The sequence below is a fragment of the Nyctereutes procyonoides genome, unplaced genomic scaffold, assembly GCF_905146905.1.
Source record: "Nyctereutes procyonoides isolate TBG_1078 unplaced genomic scaffold, NYPRO_anot_genome, whole genome shotgun sequence".
In the NCBI taxonomy this organism is placed as follows: Eukaryota; Metazoa; Chordata; class Mammalia; order Carnivora; family Canidae; genus Nyctereutes; species Nyctereutes procyonoides.
In genome coordinates this window covers 4,867,256-4,886,354 of record NW_026575049.1, presented here as the reverse complement: position 1 = coordinate 4,886,354, position 19,099 = coordinate 4,867,256, and the positions used below count along the sequence as shown (strand labels likewise).

The 19,099-nt window shown below is 36.2% G+C and overlaps 1 pseudogene; it reads left to right on the top strand.

Moving 5' to 3' along the window:
- The window catches only part of LOC129511579 (tigger transposable element-derived protein 1-like), a 38,153-nt pseudogene that overhangs the window by 3,988 nt on the left and 15,066 nt on the right, over positions 1-19,099 (top strand).

The window sequence follows — 19,099 nt, the reverse complement described above, 5'->3', positions numbered from 1 at the left end:
GCTTGTGGCTTTCTTTTAACAGTGCTAAAAATTGAACTGAAGCTGGAATGAATGAATGAATGAATGAATGAATGTGTGTGTGTGTGTGTGTGTGTGTGTTTTGAGGGCTCAAGTTGTCTTGTGTGTGGAGAGTCCAATATCTAGTAAAATGGAAGAGAAGATAAATTCAATTAGAAAACCAAGCATTTTCCTAAGATTTAGGAAATTTTTTACAATTTGATATATTATAAAGGTGGTTCTATGTACAAGTGTTTTATAGAAACAAGTTATATTACTAATTTCATATATTAATGAGTCATATATTTAAATTATTTGTAAAATTATTATTACATGGATTAAATGCATACAGATTACAGATATAGTTCTCTATTTTTCCACTATAGTTTTGTGCCTGAATGAATTGACTAATTCGGGCTAATGTGTTTTCATTATTATCCCTAACTTTTTGGTACCTCTCCTATTTTAGGTTCAGCCCATTTTAAGATGTTAAAATAAACTAAGAGTTTTTTGAAACAATATTTTTTTGTGTGAGGATGTGCTGCTGTGATGGTAGTGTGTGAATTTGATATGTCTACAGAAAAAAGAAACAAGATATGAAAAGAGTAATAGGAAAATCTAAGTCAGAAGAAAAGATGTTTATTAATCAGTCACCCTGGGGACCTAGAACAAGGATATTTGATGAATTGTCACCATCCCTTTTTATATCTTTAATCAATACTCTATTAACTAGGGCTACCTTTTATATATTAAATCTAAGTCAATCAACTTTATTTTGCATTTCATTTTCACCTTCTCTAGCCAGAATATAATGCTATTTGCCTTTTGTGGATGACATTTTTTATGCACCGTCTACATAAAATCCTCATTAATCACAAAATACATTTCATGTTATAAAAACTCATTAGGGTAATAAATGGAATAATTGGAACCTTTTCAATTTTCCCTTTCAATTCAGCAGAACGGGCCAAAGAGCCCAGAGCGCTGTGTTCTGCATTTTTCATTTGCACTGAGCAACAGCCTCCATAGAACTTCAGAGTCTGTCCTTCCATTAGCATTCTCTACAGTTTCAATCTCTATCAAGGAGCGCACTTTTGAATAGGCAAGATGTGACACATGCTCTTGTTGTTCAGTGAGGCTACAAGGCCACTTTCCTATCTTACAGCTTGTGTACAATTTAAGAAAAGAAAATAAAGGGGAATCAGTGATTTTAAGTTTCTGATATTTTATAATGAATACTGTTGCTTATCTGAGATGATTTAAATTCTCTTTTCCACATGATGACATGATCTTATTCTCCACTCTTCTCCAAATCAAATCCTAACACACAGTGAGAGGCATGGGTAATCTTGGACAGTAGAGAGATAGGCCTCTGTGGAGTCAGCAAATTTACTCAAGAAGTCTGACTAGATTAACTATTTGGCCAAAAAAAATTTATATATACATATGTATATGTATATATATATGTATATGTATATATATACATATTTACATTTGTAAATATAGCTGTGCAGTTCTTCCAAATAAAATAATTGGCCATCAGTGATCTAATTTTTAATATGTGCCAAATGGAACAAATTTTAGAAATATAAGACAAATCGTTTTCACATCAAAAAGTTTTTTCAGGATGACTATCTCAAATTTTAGTGCAGAATAGAACATCCTCAGGATACCTAAGTTTAAGAATTGAATATATTAGGGGCGCCTGGGTGGCTCAGTGGTTGAGCATCTGGCTTTGTGTCAGAGCATGATCCTGGAGTACCGGGATCGAGTCCCACATCAGGCTCCCCGCAGGGAGCTTGCTTCTCCCTCTGCCTGTGTCTCTGCCTCTCTCTCTGTGTCTCATGAATAAATAAATAAAATCTTTTTTAAAAAAGAACTGAATATCTTTTTTTATTTGGTAACATAAATAATTTAGTAATTTTTTTTAAATTTAGTAATTCTATTTAGTGCGGAGACATCTGCAGAGCAGTTGCATTGTAACAGCTATTGATCATACCAGGAATTAACCACACAAAATAGATGGATTGTAGTAAGCAGCAAGAGAAGTGTTTCACTCATTAGCATTCCTCATATGCTTAAATCATTCACTATGTTCCTTTGATATTCACACTGGTTGGGACATTTGGATCAGTGCTAATACGTCATGGACAGAGACAGAGACAGTGCTTCCAAAGAGGATAAGCTCAGTTGACTTGGTGTTGAGATGTTCTGCTCCAGATGCTGTTGTCATGTTGGATGTTTAGTTGGTTTGATGGCATAGTACTGAAGGGGCTACAGATCTCCACTAGACATTTTCCTGCAGTAGGAATTATGCTACCATCATGGTACCACTGAAGAAATGTTTTGGTAATAGCCGTTGCCTCAAAACCCACAGCAGTAGTGAAGGAGATAGAAAACAAGATGTCTTTCCATTCAATTTAAAGCTATTTAATTTAAAAAATAGAAGAGATGAATAGCTAAGCGTGGCAATATTAATTAGCATTGCTGAAACCATATTTTAGAAAAGAAATACACCTACTACCAATTAAGTGCTTTTAATTTGTTTCCCCTCAAATGAAGTGTAAGACAAAAAAAAAAATTCCCTGAAATAATTGTCACCATAAAGCACATTCTGTTTAAAAGAACAGTGTTGCTTGTAGCAAACTCAAACCTACAAGCAAGGCTCCACACACCAGACCCTATGCAGAGAAAATGGATGTCTTCTGCTCTCTTACTCTCTTCTGCTGAGCTTTTCTAAATTATCTCCAAAGACGATGTTTCTCTATGCTTCACCAGAAGCACTAGACACCCCCCCCTTTTAAATCTCTTTCTGGAACTCTTTCCATAGAAGATTGCAAAAATAATATTTGATAAGCAGCACCTCACTAACAGGCAACCTCAAGTGTGTTTACACAAGTAAGCGCAAAGTGAGGAAGGCAGTGCCTGGTGGTTGATGCAAATACTGGCACTGCCAGGAGTCTCTCAGAAGAGGGCCAGTGCTGGCTAAGCAGAGGGCTGAAAACCACAGTGAGGTTCAAAACAAAGGTTTTATTTCTGCTTTGTTATTGAGAAAAAAAAATTTAATGGATACAGGGTGCAATTACTCAGAAGTGCTGTTCCCAAAGCATCAATGCTGGGTAAGAAGGGGAAATTTATGGAGACAAATGCCTAGACACAATAACACCTTTTTTCCCCCCCTAAGAATGGGGAAAATTTCATTGTCTTAAATAGTCATTTCAACTTCTGGTTAAAGATGGCAAATTCAACAGTCCCTTTTACTTTATTCCCTGTAAAATCCAATTAAAGCTAGCAAAGGGATTTATAACGAGATACGATACTACTTCTGTTGAGAATGTTGGAAACTGGAATGTTGTGGTTAAGTGATTACTAACTTTTCAGATCAGAGGATATAATTCTCAAGCCAGTGATAGGGAAATCTGAGAAATAACCGAAATGAAGAAATCTGCTTAAGAGGAAATTAAGCCCTTAGTGTTTCTCCTTAATTTAGCTCATCCCTCCTAGACTGAACACTGGAGTGTTTTCTCCAGAAAGTATAAAGCGGAGCGATGGAGTGAATTTCTTAAAGAAAACCTCCCCAGCCGTCTTCTCTTACCTGGCAGATAGGTATGTACCTTGAGGCAGATCTGATAAGCTCAAAATATGAACATACTGATATCCAGGATTCTCCAACTGCATGGTCTACAGGGAAGCCTGCAAATAGAAAGACCCCTGACAGGCACAGGACTTCCACTCAGGTTTTATGTACTCTCGAAATAGATTAGGATATAGTTGGAAATCACAAGATATTTAAATAAATGATCTACGAATGGCAGAGTCTAAAATTAACAGGTGGAAAAACAAATGATCAGCTTCTCGTTTAACACTATACCTTATGCCAACCTTATGCTTACCTTATGCCAACCTTATGCTTACCTTATGCCAACCGTTGCTCTAAGTTGTTTGTATGTATTAGTTATGTAATATTCAGAACAATTCAATTACTTATCATCATTTTTATAGATAAGGAAACTGAGTCACTGAAAGGTTAACTAACTTTTCCAAGGCCATGTAAGTAATAAGCAGTGGAACCAGGACTTGAAGACAAGCACTTCATTACAGGAGTCCAGGCCAATAGCCACTTACATGATACGGCCTCTCAATTTCAAATAAGTAGGGACTTTTAAGGGAGAGGAAAATATTTAAAATACCACTAAGAGTTTCAGAGCAATAGGAAAATATGCTATATTGATTAAATTAGAAAATTATGCTATAAAAAGGAACATTTATATGTAAAAGTGAGCTCTTGGATATTGAAAATGTTATAAAAAGGAAAAATTCAAAAAGTACTAAGAATATAATGCTGAAGAAATCTCCAGAAAATAGGGCAAAGATGCAAAGATAGGAAAGCAGGAGAGAAAAGATTACAAGATTAAAGGATCAGTCCAGGTTGTCCAATACCAGAATGGTATAATTTGCCAGAAAGTGAGAAAATAGAAAGCAGAGAATAGAAAAGTCATCAAAGATACAACTCAAGGAAAATATGTAGAAATGAACATCATTTCCAAGATTGAAAGTCCCCCCTCCAGGTGTACAGCATGTGGGAGGAAACAGATCCACTGGGATGCCCACCATTCTGAAATTTCCAAATAGTACAGACAAGAAGATCTGTATTTTGGAATGGCATTAGATAATCTCAATAAACACACTGGAAATTACTAAGCAGTAGCTCAGTAACTCTTATGGAAAATTATTTCCTATCTATGTGCTTATTTCTAACTAGGGAAAATAGAGAATGAAAAATACAGAGATACAAAACAGAAGAGAAGCAAAGGAAATGCTCAGTGAGAGATGTTCCCAAGAAAAGAACAATGCATCAGGGTTAAAAGATGGCCAGACTAATGCTGAGCAAATTGTTCTGGAAAAGATTTAAGTAAAAAGAAATTAATGTAATAACTAATTGTTTCAGTGTATTGAGGAGAGGCTTACAGATCTGGAAAAGAGCTAGGAGGGTTAAATTAATCGTAGGTACATAGAGACCTAAGCAAGCAAATGAGGGAAAAAATTAGCTATAGGGAAAACAAAATATTGTTCAGGAAAATAAAAGTAATCATGGCAGAGAACATATCTCAGATGTGACTATCACACACCTAGTTAAGTAAAACTGAGAATTATTTATCAACCAAATTCGGAGATTAGAAGGTTGGGAAATGTGAGTGTGTGTGTGTGTGTGTGTGTGTGTAAGTGTGTGTGTAGAGGATGGTCATTACCTACTTCACAGTGCCTAAAAATGGAAATAAATTAAAAAATATTACTATGACCAATTATTTCAAGATAAGGAAGCAGATATGAAAAGCTTTAGCTAAAATGAATCCTCTGGTGCAAGAGGAAATGGAATATGCAAAAAGATACCATTTTTGTATCTTTTTAAGATTCCATCTATTCATTTGACAGAGAGAAAGAGAGAACAAGCAAGGAGGGGGGCAGAAGCAGATTCCCCTGAGCAGAGAGCCCTCCTCTGCTGGATGATGGCTCCACCCAGGACCTCGAGATCATGACCTGAGCCGATGGCAGGTGCCTAACCGAGTGAGCCACCCAGGTGCCGGATACTACTCTTTAATAAACCATCTTTAAAGAACTATTTGACTCCTTAAAACACAGGCACACTTATTTGTTGACAAAAATTAATTTAAAAAAATCACTTTCATGTTGTGATGCTTAAAAGGTGAGAAATATTTGAGTGTTGTTGTTAGTCCCTAACAAGAAATCCCGAGGTGTATCTACAATTCAGTCACTTGTTTATTTTTCTTGGAACTCATGTAGCTATTTCTTGCACTTTATTGTCCAAATCCTTCTCAGTGTTTAAAGGGGTCTCTGGAGCTTCAGGTCAGTGCAATATCAGAAGTTTTTGCCGTTTCTTGTCGCTGGACCGATAGCTACTTTAGATCCGAGGCTGACTTGTTGTTATTTTCTTTGACATACAGATGCTCTAATAATTTTACACATGTTCCAGCTCCCTTGTCTTCATGACTTTCCTTTGCCTTTTATACAGTTAAGTGAGCAGAGAGAAATGCTGCATTTTGGGGTGTTGATGACAGTTGGGGTGTCCCTTAAATGGGAAGAGATCTGACCTTCTTTTCCAGTTCACTCCAAGATTTTCCCCTCTCTTTGGATCAAAATTTTAATAGGGTTTAGTGTGAACTAAAATCTGAAGTTATTTATTTCCGTAGCAGTCAAAACTCTTATAATTTTCTTATGACAGTGCTGAGAATGACAAATGATTTACCTTACCAGAAACAAATCTCTGCAAGAACTAGCTTCTTTCTTTTTTTGATATATATTAAGACCAATATAAAATTCCTAACATGTTAGAAAAATAGACTATTTATAATCTCGGCATCTTAACATGATTTTAGTTTTACAAATTAGCTGTTGGTCTTTTGAAGCATTTGTATTATATATTTATAAACATGATATAAGTTCTTCCCTTCTTTTATGTTTATTCTTTTCCCATTTGCTTTGTCTATGTTGAATTTCCTATATAGCCTTTCTTTTCTACAGTCTTCAAAATTATTATTTAATGTTTGCAAATATTTCTTTCAGGGTTTGCTATGTGTTAATAAAAAATGTAGTTGTGTGTGTGTGTGTGTGTGGGTTATTATTTGACAACACTGTGATGAGTTCCTTTCTACCTACGGATCTTTTTCTTCCATTCTATTATCTTCATGACAAATTTCCACAGAGAACATTCCTGGGACAATATGAGCATTTTTTTGCACTTATCACATATTGTTATATTATTTGCCTAAAGGGTTTTGCAAACTCAAAATTCAACAAGGCCTGTATATCTCTTTATCCCCCTATATAAATAGTTCTGAGTAGAACTTCCTCTCCCACAACTTAGAAGTATTAAATGGTATTTTAATTGATTTTATATACATTTCTAGGTTTAGCAGTAAGGATGAGCTATTTTTGCCATTACAGTATATATGCATTTCCTTGGTTAATAATAATATATTCATAATTCTTGCCTACATATCTCCTGGGGTCTTTGATATTTTTCTCAGAAATCCAAATGCAATCTATGCATAATAGGATCATTAATTCCTTGTCATACCTGAATATTTACATTTACCAGGATATGTTTTCCTTGATGGACTCCGTTTTGCTGGTTTTCATTATAAAGATGATTCTAGAATTTTTAAAAATTTCTTTTTAATTCCAGTTAGTTAAGGCATCTCACCTCTGAACTTCAAGTTGTATTACAAAGCTATAGTGATCAAGACAGTGTGATACTGGCACAAAGGCAGACGCACAGATCAATGGAACAGAACAGAAAACCCAGAAATGAACCCACAACTATATGGTCATTTAATCTTCGACAAAGCAGGAAAGAATATCCAATGGAAAAAAGACAATCTCTTTAATAAATGGTGCTGGAAAAACTGAACAGCAACATGCAAAAGGATGAAACTGGACCATTTTCTTATGCCATACACACACACACACACACACACAATTAAAAATGGATTAAAGACCTAAATATGACACAGGAGACCATCAAAATCCAAGAGGAGAACACAGGCAGTAACCTCTTTGACATTGGCCATAGCAACTTCTTACCTACATGTCTCTTGAGGCAAAGGAAACAAAAGCAAAAGTGAACTATTGGGACTTCGTCAAAACAAAAAGATTCCACAGAGCAAAGGAAACAATCAACAAAACTAAAAGGCAACCTATGGAATGGAAAAAGAAATTTGCAAATGACATATCTGATAAAGGGTTAGTAGCCAACATATATAAAGAACTCATAAACCTCATCACCCCCAAAACAAATAATCCAGTTAAAAAATGGGCAGAAGGCATGAATAGACACTTCTCCAAAGAACACATGTAGATGGCCAACAGACCCATGAAAAGATGCTCAACATCACTCATCATCAGGGAAATACAAATCAAAAGTGCAATGAGATGTCACCTCATGCCTGTCAGAATGGTTAAAATCAGCAATACAAGAAACAACAGGTGTTGGCCAAGATGTGGAGAAAAGGGGGCACTTATGCACTGTAGGTGGAATGCACACTGGTGCAGCCACTCCGGAAAACAGTATGGAAGTTCCTCAAAAAGTTAAAAATAGAACTACCTTATGACCCAGCAACTGCACTACTAGATATTTACTGAAAGAATAAAAAAAAAATGCTTCTGGAAATTTGAAACTGTCAGTCTTTTCTTCCTGACTCTTTATTTTTCCGTAGCTGAGAAAGTTATCACTACTTTACATATCTGAAAAATATTTTATTTTTCTGACAACTCTTCTATAATTTTATATTTGTTTTTAATACTTTTGGTGTATAACCAGTGAGATACTGGGGCACCAGATCCCCTCTTGCCTGCAGGTAAGGGAGTGGGCACCACCAGGATATTACTGAAAAGACAGCATTTCTGTAAGTGGATTTTTTATGGTAGGATATTTGTTGTCTCAGTTGGAGGTGAGGGGAGTGTCATAATATGTACCAATCAATATAAATATTTATTCAAGTGTGGAGACAACTTCTCGAACTACTCTCAGTAAAAACACCTAACCCACCTAATTATTAAGGGGATGGCTTTGACCCAAGTGAGAGACCAGAGCACAGATTAGGCTCCCATGGGAACAAGTACTAGAACAGACACATCCAATTGAGATCACGGGAGACACTGAGGGTTGAGTAGGGAGGAAGTAAAGAAATAGAATAGACCTAGCCCAAGTTCTTCAGTAAGGGACAGTCAAGGGTCCAAATTCTCACACCAAGAAAAGCATGAATACCTTGTGCACTTGGAGAACGTACTGGTCACCACCATTTCCTTGGCTTTTAAAAGAGTATGTTTCCCTATAACTCTTATTTGATGAAGCGTACTTTACCATCTATAGGAAACTCATAGAGTTGGGCTTTCCCTGGGGCACCTGGGTGACTCAGTGGTTGACTGACTGCCTTTAGCTCTGGTGTGATTTCGGGGTGCTGGGATTGAGTCCTGCATTAGGATCCCGGCAGGGAGCCTGCTTCTCCCTCTGCCTACGTCTCTGCCTCTCTCGCTCTCTGTGTCTGTCATGAATAAATAAATAAAATCTTAAAAAAAAAAAGAATTGGACTTTCCCTTTTCCAATATAAATCAATTAAAATAAATGCAGAAAAAAATAAATGCAGATATAATCAAGATTTTTAAAATATCTGGAGGAATTTAACCCCAGATTATTTTTTCAAATATGAAAATTCTCTCCAATGATGCACTTGAACATAAAGCTGTTTCCTGGGGGCCTGGGATCAAGCCTCCCTGCTCAGCGGGGAGCCTGCTTCTCCCTCTCCCTCTGCCTGCCACTCGCCCTGTTTCTGCTCTTTTTTGTCAAATAAATGAATAAATCTTTAAAAGATAAGAAAGCTGTGTTTGTCATCATAGATTGTACCAGGTATCAATTTGTTAATTCACACATCCCCTTTCTGCTCTTTGTGATCTGTGAGCTGGACTTTCTCAGGGCTTCTTCATGTTCCCAGGAGCTCAACGTCCACCTTACAGGTGAGGGTGTTGGAGGGAACAGGGGAAGAGGCAGGCGCTTCTTTCTCCTCCTCTTTCCCAAGTTTCTAATTTCCTTCTGCATCCTATGGTGTGGCAGCCTGACACACAGCTGTGGAGAGCTGTGACATGTGTATGCAGACCAGTGGGGCGTCCACTCCCATTTCCCTGGCCTCTCAGCTGACTCTTTGTGCCCTTGGCTCCAGCCCCAGCCCCAACCCCAGCCCCCAGCAGTCTCCTCTGCCATCCAGTGGACCAGGCCCCACTGTCTTGGGACAAGTCTGGATCTCAGCCTGGTGGAGCACAGCTCTTCCAGATGTGTTCCTTCCCAGTGAGCTCCCCCTCAGCCAAGACCTAGTGGTCCCTCTCTATTCTGCTTCTCCTGTATTCTTTAGAGTTTTCTGTGACTCTTATTACTGTCCTACTCTTAGTTGATGATTTTTTGCTAAATTTCTTGTTCAAATGACTGTTGATGTCTCTTAGTCGGTCCCTGACTGATACTGGGGGCGTCCCCTCAATTTCAGACACGTATAGCTAATGTAACAGTAACCCATTATCAGCTCAGTTACAGGTTATTTAAACTTCATGTATCTAGGTTTCCCTATTTATAGTAGAAAAATGGCAATCTCCTAGCACTATTTTGGAAATTAAATAGAAGGATACATGGAAAACAGTTGGTACATTCCTTAGTACACTCTCCTTAAACTTTAATTGTTGTTATTGTTATGATATTACCACTGATGGTCTTAAGGACCTACGGGATGCCTTCAACTAAGACCTCTGGAGTAGCCAATTCATCCTCCTGTTGCGTTTCCTTCCTTCTTCACCAACCCCTTTCCTTTGGGAAAAAAAAATAAAATAAGGCCTATTATTTGTATTTTTTAACAAATAGTAAGCTATTTTTCCATCCTTCCCCTTTGCAGCGCTTTTTCCCCTCCTTTATCTGCTTAGTGTGAAATTATGTTGACACTGGCCAAGAAAGTTTTTATGATCACTTTCAATGACCATAAAATTCACCCCTCCTGCAATACATTCCCAGAATATATGACCACTGGGAGAATTTGCCCCTAATTTTAACCTCTTAGAATCACATGAACTCTTCTGTGAACAAGATCTTTGACATTTAAAAGGACCCTCCCTGCTGTTGGCAAATTTGGCAAGAGGGAGCACAGCCTTTTGTTGGCAGCCATCTTAATTGTGATTGGCTTCCTCAGATCTTTAAGGATCACAGCTAAGAAACTTACACATTTTCCATGACTTCAAACTGCTTTCTCTTTTCTAAGGAGTGTTCCTTCTCTACGGTGGTGAAGACTGTAAATTGAAAATGATCATCAACCCTTTGGTATATAAACCATGCCCCTAAAAACTAATGATTTCAATCTTTTTCTTTTCTTTTCTTTTTTTTTTCTTTTACTGGATGGTAATACTTAGTGATATTTTCCCTACCATTTTGGTAGACTGTAAAGAAAATTTTGAATTGCCTGAATATTTTTGAGCTTCGAGGTGCAACAAACACACTAGAAGAAACGCCTTTGAAATGTTTATAGTTTATCTGACAGATTAATCAATCAGCTGTGGTCCTTCAGGGAGAGAAATCATTGACAAAGGTCTGCAAGAATCAGTCTCCCCAATGGAAACAATCGAGGTGACCAGATGTCATGTCTGGAACAGTTTATAATCATTCTTCTGGCAAATTGATCCGCACCTTGTTTTCTGAGCATCGTTTCCTGTTTTACAATTTATGTTTCTTCATTTACTTCCATTTGCTTTTTATCATTTCTTGTAGGTTTGTTTATTTTATGCTTTCCTTATTTTCCGTTCAGAATTTTGCAAGTTGCTGTGGTAGTTTTATTCCTTTTATGCTGCATTTTGCATGTAAGCGCCACCCCATGTGCAAATATAAAAGCGTCTGTCCCAGGGAGAGAAAAATTTATTATAAATAATACATGGAGAAAATAGATATTTAGGACAGTTTTATAAGTGTAGAGAATTGGCTGTGCTTTAGATGCCAGCATCATGGTCCCAGACCGAAGAACATTAAACCAGCTTGCCATTTAATAAACAGAAGGAGTGTGAGGATTTTAAAATACTTTAAGTACTTGAAATGTAAAACTGAAATAACTTGCCATGAAAATTTAATAACCAGGTCCATTTATGAAGTGACACACTTTCTCTCTCCTCTTTTTTGTCCTATGTTCTTGCCTTTCTCTCTCCTTCCAATTCCTACTCCTCTTTTCCTTACTTTGCTGCCACATTAATGTTATGAATACTAATATATGAGAAAGAGAAAACCTACATAAAGTCATTAATTGGTGTCAACTTGCATATTTCCACAAAGGTGATGGTTCCTTTGCATTGTAGTTATTACTGCTTATTAGAAAAAGGAAGGAAGGAAGGAAGGAAGGAAGGAAGGAAGGAAGGAAGAAGAAGAAAGAAAGAAAGAAAGAAAGAAAGAAAGAAAGAAAGAAAGAATATAAATGCCTCCTATTACTCAGAATAGGAGAATATGGTGCCTCCTATTACTCAGCAGAGATCTCTCTTTAATGTTTTTTTTTTCCTCTAATGTTAATTATAGAATGATAGTATCAGAAAGACAAGGGGTTACAACAAACAAGGTCTATTCAGATTTTTAGGTCTAATGCAAAAATAATCTTTAGATGCTGCTTTTAGCACATGTCTATACTCCATGTTAACTTCAAGTAATAGTGTTTTGGCTATGCACTTTTGGAGATTTGAGGGATTACTATATCGTTCACCTTGATTTTAATGATTTGCTTCCATTAGTTTTTTTTCTTTATTTTCTGTGTTTTGGGCTTTTATTGTATTTTCCCCTTCACACATGAGAGTCTACTCACTTTCCCACATTTCTCTCCACTTGTTCCTACTCTCCCCTTAGAATTTTCCAGTGGATGAGCATGCATCATGGCCCTGTAATACTTAATTGAAATTTAAGTATGTCTATCTCTGAGGTGTGAGCCAAAAAATAAAAAATCCTGACAGACTTGTCCATGTGGGATTGGTCTCAATGTAGTATTTCCATATCAGGTCTGTTTTAATTAAAGGAATCAATAGCTCCCGATTTTGGTGTGGTGAGTAGAGATGTAGTGATGGGAATTCTGATTTTAATCAGATCTCCTTCATTTCTACTTTAGATGATAGACATTCTTTGTTCGATTTCAAGGTTATTTTCCCTTTGACTGAAAGAAGTGTGAGACTACTTTGTCTTTCTTAAAGCTTCCAAGACAGATTTAAAAAGATAGTAGAATAAGAAAAGAAAAATAAGAAAGGCTACAATTGATTTCTTCTTTGGAGGAGATGTGATATGTAAGGTGAGAAGACCATAGGGTTAAATTTTTTTACTGTATTAGGAGATTATACATATTTTGAAAATAACATGAATAAAACTTTTTGTTTCCCCTCTTCTATGTTTACTTTTAGTTTTATTTCATGATGATTTAGAAGAAAACATTCCTGTCATTCATTCCACACCTCTTTTTTCTGAAGGCAAGCGTTGTCAGTTATCAGATTTGAAGTGTCTGGATAAGTCTGTGGAGGCTGAAAATGGGATGTAAGTCCTATGACTTTCATAAGACAACCTGAGACAGAAGAGTGTAGTTCTGGACAAATGTAATTAGGCAAACGTTAACAAACATATTCCTAACTTCTGTGCCTGCCTTCTCACGAGAACTTGCCAGATCTGTTCTCTCTTTGTTCTTCTGGTTCTTATCTTAGTCCCTTCTCAGACTTGCTGCTATATTTAAATGTGATGTCAGTGAGTTTAGGCCTTATATTTTACTCCACAAACCATAGCTTTGAGCATGCCAAATCTATGTGCCGTCTCCAGTGTGGGCTCAGAAAACTGTGAGGGGGCCTTGTCAACGACCTGGCATAAAACAGGATGGGTTACGTTGTTCAACACAGGTAGTCATTTTCCCTCTGTATAAACCTATGGGAAATGTGGTTTATGTAAGACTGCTCTGTTGTCCAAATACTATACATTTTTAATAATATAATTCCTAATAAACACACCCTGGTTTTTCCATTCTAGCATCTTCTTTCATTTAGTAAATATTTAATACATTTCTGGTAAATGCCATGCACTATGCAAAGTGATACATACACAGTGGTGAACTAAACAGGCAGAATTTTCACTACATTAATGCTTTCTTTTCCTTTTTGTGAGCACCTCTGTCTAACCTAATTGATGAAAGTTGGAGAATTACTGGATATATAGAGTTTTGATCTTCTTTACAACACTGGCCACAGCTGTAATTAAATAATTCATTGTATGATCGTAGTTTCATTACTGATTCATTGTATGACTAAGTTTCATCTCTACCTCCTAGTAAAATGTTAAGTTTATTTAGATAAGACCATATCAGTCTTTATTTCCTCTGAATCCCCACTTGTTAGCTCACTGCGTTGAAGACAAATTCCGGTTGAATGTCTAGAATGATCCTAAGCCTATCATTAATGAGGCCCAAACTCATGATCAGCATAAAAACCTGCTAAAACAATGTTGCTATCCCATCCACTGCACAGATACAGTACCTGAATTTTCTCAATAGCAACGTCTAATCAAGATTGGCCTTAATCTGATAACCAAACAATAAATCTTAGCTAATATTCCATCATGAAAATTGTTAAAATTGAGTTCCAGGAAGAACACTGCAAACAAGCTCTTTTGCTTTTAACCCAGTGAGCCTTATCACACACAAAACAGATTTCAACAGATGTGCCTCCTGAGAAGGAGAGTATCCCTAACTTAAGAGAATATAGAGGTTTTCATTACTCATTATGCTATTTATGGTCCTGCATTTTCTGAGGGCAAAGTATCAAGTGTAGTTTCTACACTGTGGGATCCTGAAAAGCTGGACTGTCTTGTCCTACCAGAGGAGGGTAGAAATTTTATTAATGTTGGGACAGACATAATAATAGTCGCCCAAAGATAAGCATGTTCTAATCCCTGGAACCTTCTAATACGTTGGGTAACATGGCAAATGGGAATTAAAGAAGCAGGTGGAATTAAAGTTGCTAATCTCCTAACCTACAGATGGAGAGATTATCCCGGACTATCTAGTTTGGCTCAGTGTAATCCTAAGAGTCCTCAGGAGTGGAAAAGGGAGACAGAAGAGAGAAAATCAGAGAGGTAGCAGTGTGGAAAGGACTCAGCTTACTGTTGCTGTCTTTGAAGATGGAGGAATGGGGCCATGAGACAAAGAATATGGGTGGTCTCTCAAAGCTGGAAAAAGGAGACACATTCTCCCCTAGGACTCCCCCGGAGGAACTCAGATCTACCTGATATTTGATTTTTAGCCACTAAGACCCACTTTGAACTTCTGAATTCCTAAACTGTGAGATAATAAATTTGTGTTGTTTCAAGCCATAAAGTTTGAGGTAATTTGCTATGGTAGCAATAGGAAACAGATATAAGCACATTCCAGCAGGTGCAAGAAAAATGCTGTTATGTGGAGAATATTTCTGTTATCTGAGGCTGCCTCTACAAAGAACTACAAATCTCTTTTTTTTAAGGGTCAAACTAGACTAGCAGACACTCAGCGTCTAGGCTTCACATGCACATGCAGCCAAAAGATATTTCTAAGCTATAATGCTAAAAATGGATACACTTATTTTTCAAAATTGGAATTTGTGCTCATGTTCAAACTACTACATGTTAATCAACTTGCATCATCTTTAAGGTTTTAACTAATTTGGAAAGATGTAGGAGAATTGTAGACAAAAAAAAAAAAACACAGATATTGTGGAAGAGGTGATCCGATCTGACTCAAAGATATTAAGAGGCAAAATATACGTGGAATGGATGGGAATTTGAGTAATTTATAAATATTCCTTCCCTTTAGACATAGTCTTTAGTGCTATCTTTTCTTTCTTTTATTTTTTAAGATTGTATTTATTTATTCATGACACACACACACACACACAGAGAGAGAGAGAGAGAGAGAGAGAAAGAGAAAGGCAGAGACACAGGCAGAGCGAGAAGCAGGCTCCATGCAGGGAGCCTGATGTGGGACTCGATCCCGGGTGTCCAGGATCACCCCCTGGGCCAAAGGCTGTGCTAAACCACTTAGCCACCTGGGCTGCCCCTAGTATTATCTTTTAAAGTAAACATTTACTTTAGGACATTTTAGATTCACAGAATAATTGGGAAAAAATGTGCTTTTTTTCATGAAGGAAACAAAAATTAAGTAGGTTCCATGCTCAGCATGGAACCCAATGGGGGGTTTGAACTCAGGACCCTGAGATCAAGACCTGAGCTGAGATCGAGTTGGATGCTTAAGCAACTGAGCCACTCAGGTGCACCTCTTCCATGAATAAAAATACTTAAACATTCTATCAACAGGCCACTAGGTGTTCAGTGTGGTAGTACTTGCTATGAGTTTAGGAGGCAAAGAAGAGATCTACAGCAGTATACACGTCACTTGGAATAACTAAATACAAGTAGAGTATGACTGACTCTAGCCTCTTCTCCAAGTGGAGAATATATTTAACATAGCATTTTCCTTGTAATTTTTTCCATGTCTGTGTTCCTTAGTAGACTGTGAGCAACTGAGAAGGCACCATGCCTCATTTATTATTGCTTCCCTGGCACCTAGCAGAGTGCCTGGCTCAGGGCAGGCACCACTCATTGGCTGATGAATGAGGTCAAGGTGCATGTTATTGATAATACAGGTAACTTGAGAGAATGGGAAGATCGATACGGGTTAGAATGCTCACAGAAAGCTTCACGTGGAAGAAGACCTGGAGGAGGCTCTTGAAGGAACTGGGTCAACCCTTCAACCTCTGAAGTTATATAAAGGAAAGGAAGCAGCATGAATTTGGCTATTTGCAAGGAAGTCGCTGAGGATAAAAAGTCTAACGAGAAAAGAGTTTATGTTGAGAATGCAAGGGTTTGCTGTAGAGAACACAAATGTACTTAATATTATTGATACTATTTGAATTACCATGTGTTTCCTGTGCCAAAAAAACCATTTTGCTTGCCCTTTCCGACCCTTTTGAAGTCTTAGCTTTTTACTTTTCCGCAAGCTCTGCATATTAAATATTTTAGTATATGCTCAAATTGTTAAGTGTATCACAATTCTTTCGGCTCGTCTCATTTGGAAGAAGATATTCCTCACTGAAACATAACTTACTCAGTTATTCAACTAGATCATATTCATTTAGTTTTTTTTAAGTGAATTCTTAAAAATTTGGGTAAAATATAATATTGCTTCAGCATTTTTAAATGCCTTAAGGGTCAATAAAGAAAAAGCCCGTATAGAAGAAATCAGAAACCAAAGATGTTTTGAGGTTTGCATAGTATGTTAAGAATCTATAGCTGTAACTGTATGTGTTCTGTCAATAGATGTTTTATTAATAAATACTGAAGACAAACTTTTTCTTTCAACATTTGCATACAGCAGGGGTATTACTGAATTCTCTCTCTCTCTTTTTGTTTTTAACCATTTCCTGGGTGAAAAAAAAAAAAGCAAACAAGCAAACAAACAAACAAAAAACACATCAAATTCAAATATACATCTTCCTTGGCCCAGCCCTTGAAGATGTCTGAACCTATCATGCTTTTCCTCACACTGAGCTATCTGGCCAGACTCTCTTTCCCCACCTTGTACATACTAATTCCTACTCCTTCTTAATTCTCTGCTTAAACATCACTTCTCTGAAGTTTTCCCTGACATCCCACATTCCCGATCTCACCAAAAGCTTGAGCACCCAGGGAGCCTATCCTACACCCTGGGCTTACATCTGAAGTTGCAAATACTATATATATACACTGTGTTACAATTGCTGGAGTATTTGCATAGATGCTCCACTGATAGTCATTTCTATATTCTCAGCATCTAGTCATTCCTGGTGCATGTTAAGCATTCAGAACTGTTGCTGAATGAATGACTAAATAAATATTTGTTGAATAAAATTTGTTGCAATGAAAGGAAGAGTCAGATTACCTCATTGGTTTGGGATATAATACTACTCCAGTTATACCTTAATTGTGGTCTTTGGTTTTAGATTATAAAAATATTTTTATCATAGATACTTAGAAGTTACCTCAAATATAGACAATGCTATTTTTAAATGCTTATTATAGGAAACATTGTGACTCAATAAGCTACAAATTGAGAAATAGCTACATTCTATCAGAAACTTCCCATAAGACTTAACAAAACTGTGACTGACTTCAGTTCCGTGTTCTCTTCCTTCATACATATTGAAAAATTATTAGCACGATGCAATTTAGAATAAAGAATAAGACTAAAAACCAAAGAACTTAAAATAAGGCATTATTTATACATTGTAAGGACATAGAATACATTTTGTATTAAGAACCGTCTCCAACCACGAAAGTATTTTTCCAGTTACTGAAGTGTGTTTGATAGTTTCCTGAATTATTCAGGTTCAAACTTAAAGAGTATATACAGTTAAGTTTTGTTCAACTAAAGCTGAATCAGATAGCGTATTTCGTAGCTGCATAACCTATTCTCAAATAAAAAAAATGTGCAAAACTGACGGGAAGAAAATGAGAAATTTTCTGATATTCTGAAAGAATACTCGAATAAACAAAAATACATACTTTTTGGGAAAGAACTATTGAATATAGTGAAATACTAATTTTCCCTAAATAAAACTGCAAATTAAATAGAATCCTAATCAACTGTCCATTGAATTTTTTTGGAATTTGACAAGATTATGCTCAAGTTTATATGGCAAAACTCACATCTGATAGTATCTAAGAAAATGATAATAAAGAGCATTAATATAATTTTTCAAGTATATAATCCAATTATATAATTTCAATTATATAATATATGTATAGCTATATTATTTCAATTACATAATACAGATTGCTTTATAAAGCTACAGAAATGAAAAACAGTGCAGTAGCGGTACAAAATAAGATGGATCAATATGAAGATTTCATGGAAGATAAAAATTGTATTTCAACTTAGTAGGTGAAATGATGGGACATTTAATAAATGGTGCTCAGACAACTAAATGATCTTTGGGAAGAAGATAAATTAAGGTTTGATTCCAACTTCATTCCTTAAACCCTGATAAATATGAGATAGAGATACATTATGTCTATTTTTTATTAACTTTTTATATTTGAGGTCTTTATGAAATCATTTTCTCAAATTGCAAATGAATTTTGCATTCAAACTCTCATTCTTGCATGTAGGATTATTAATTTTAATGGTTTGATCCATACACTATTTTCCTCATGCTAATACAAATATACACGAACATATAAAGCCATTTAAATGGTGCTCTTAGTTTTACAATTGTTTTTATTAAAATGAGGACATTTAGTACACATTATATTGTAACTTCTTTTCCCCTTTAACAGTTTATCCTGGATGTCATTCCACATGAACAGCTATTAATTAAATAAATATTTTTAAATAATTGTTTAATATCCTGTCGAGTAAGCATATATATTCTTACATACTAACTCTATGGTAATGATTCCCAAACCAGGCAAGCTCAAAAGGTCCATTCATATTTAATTTAATAGATATTACCAGACTAGTTTCCAAAAATATTTTTAACGATTTACATT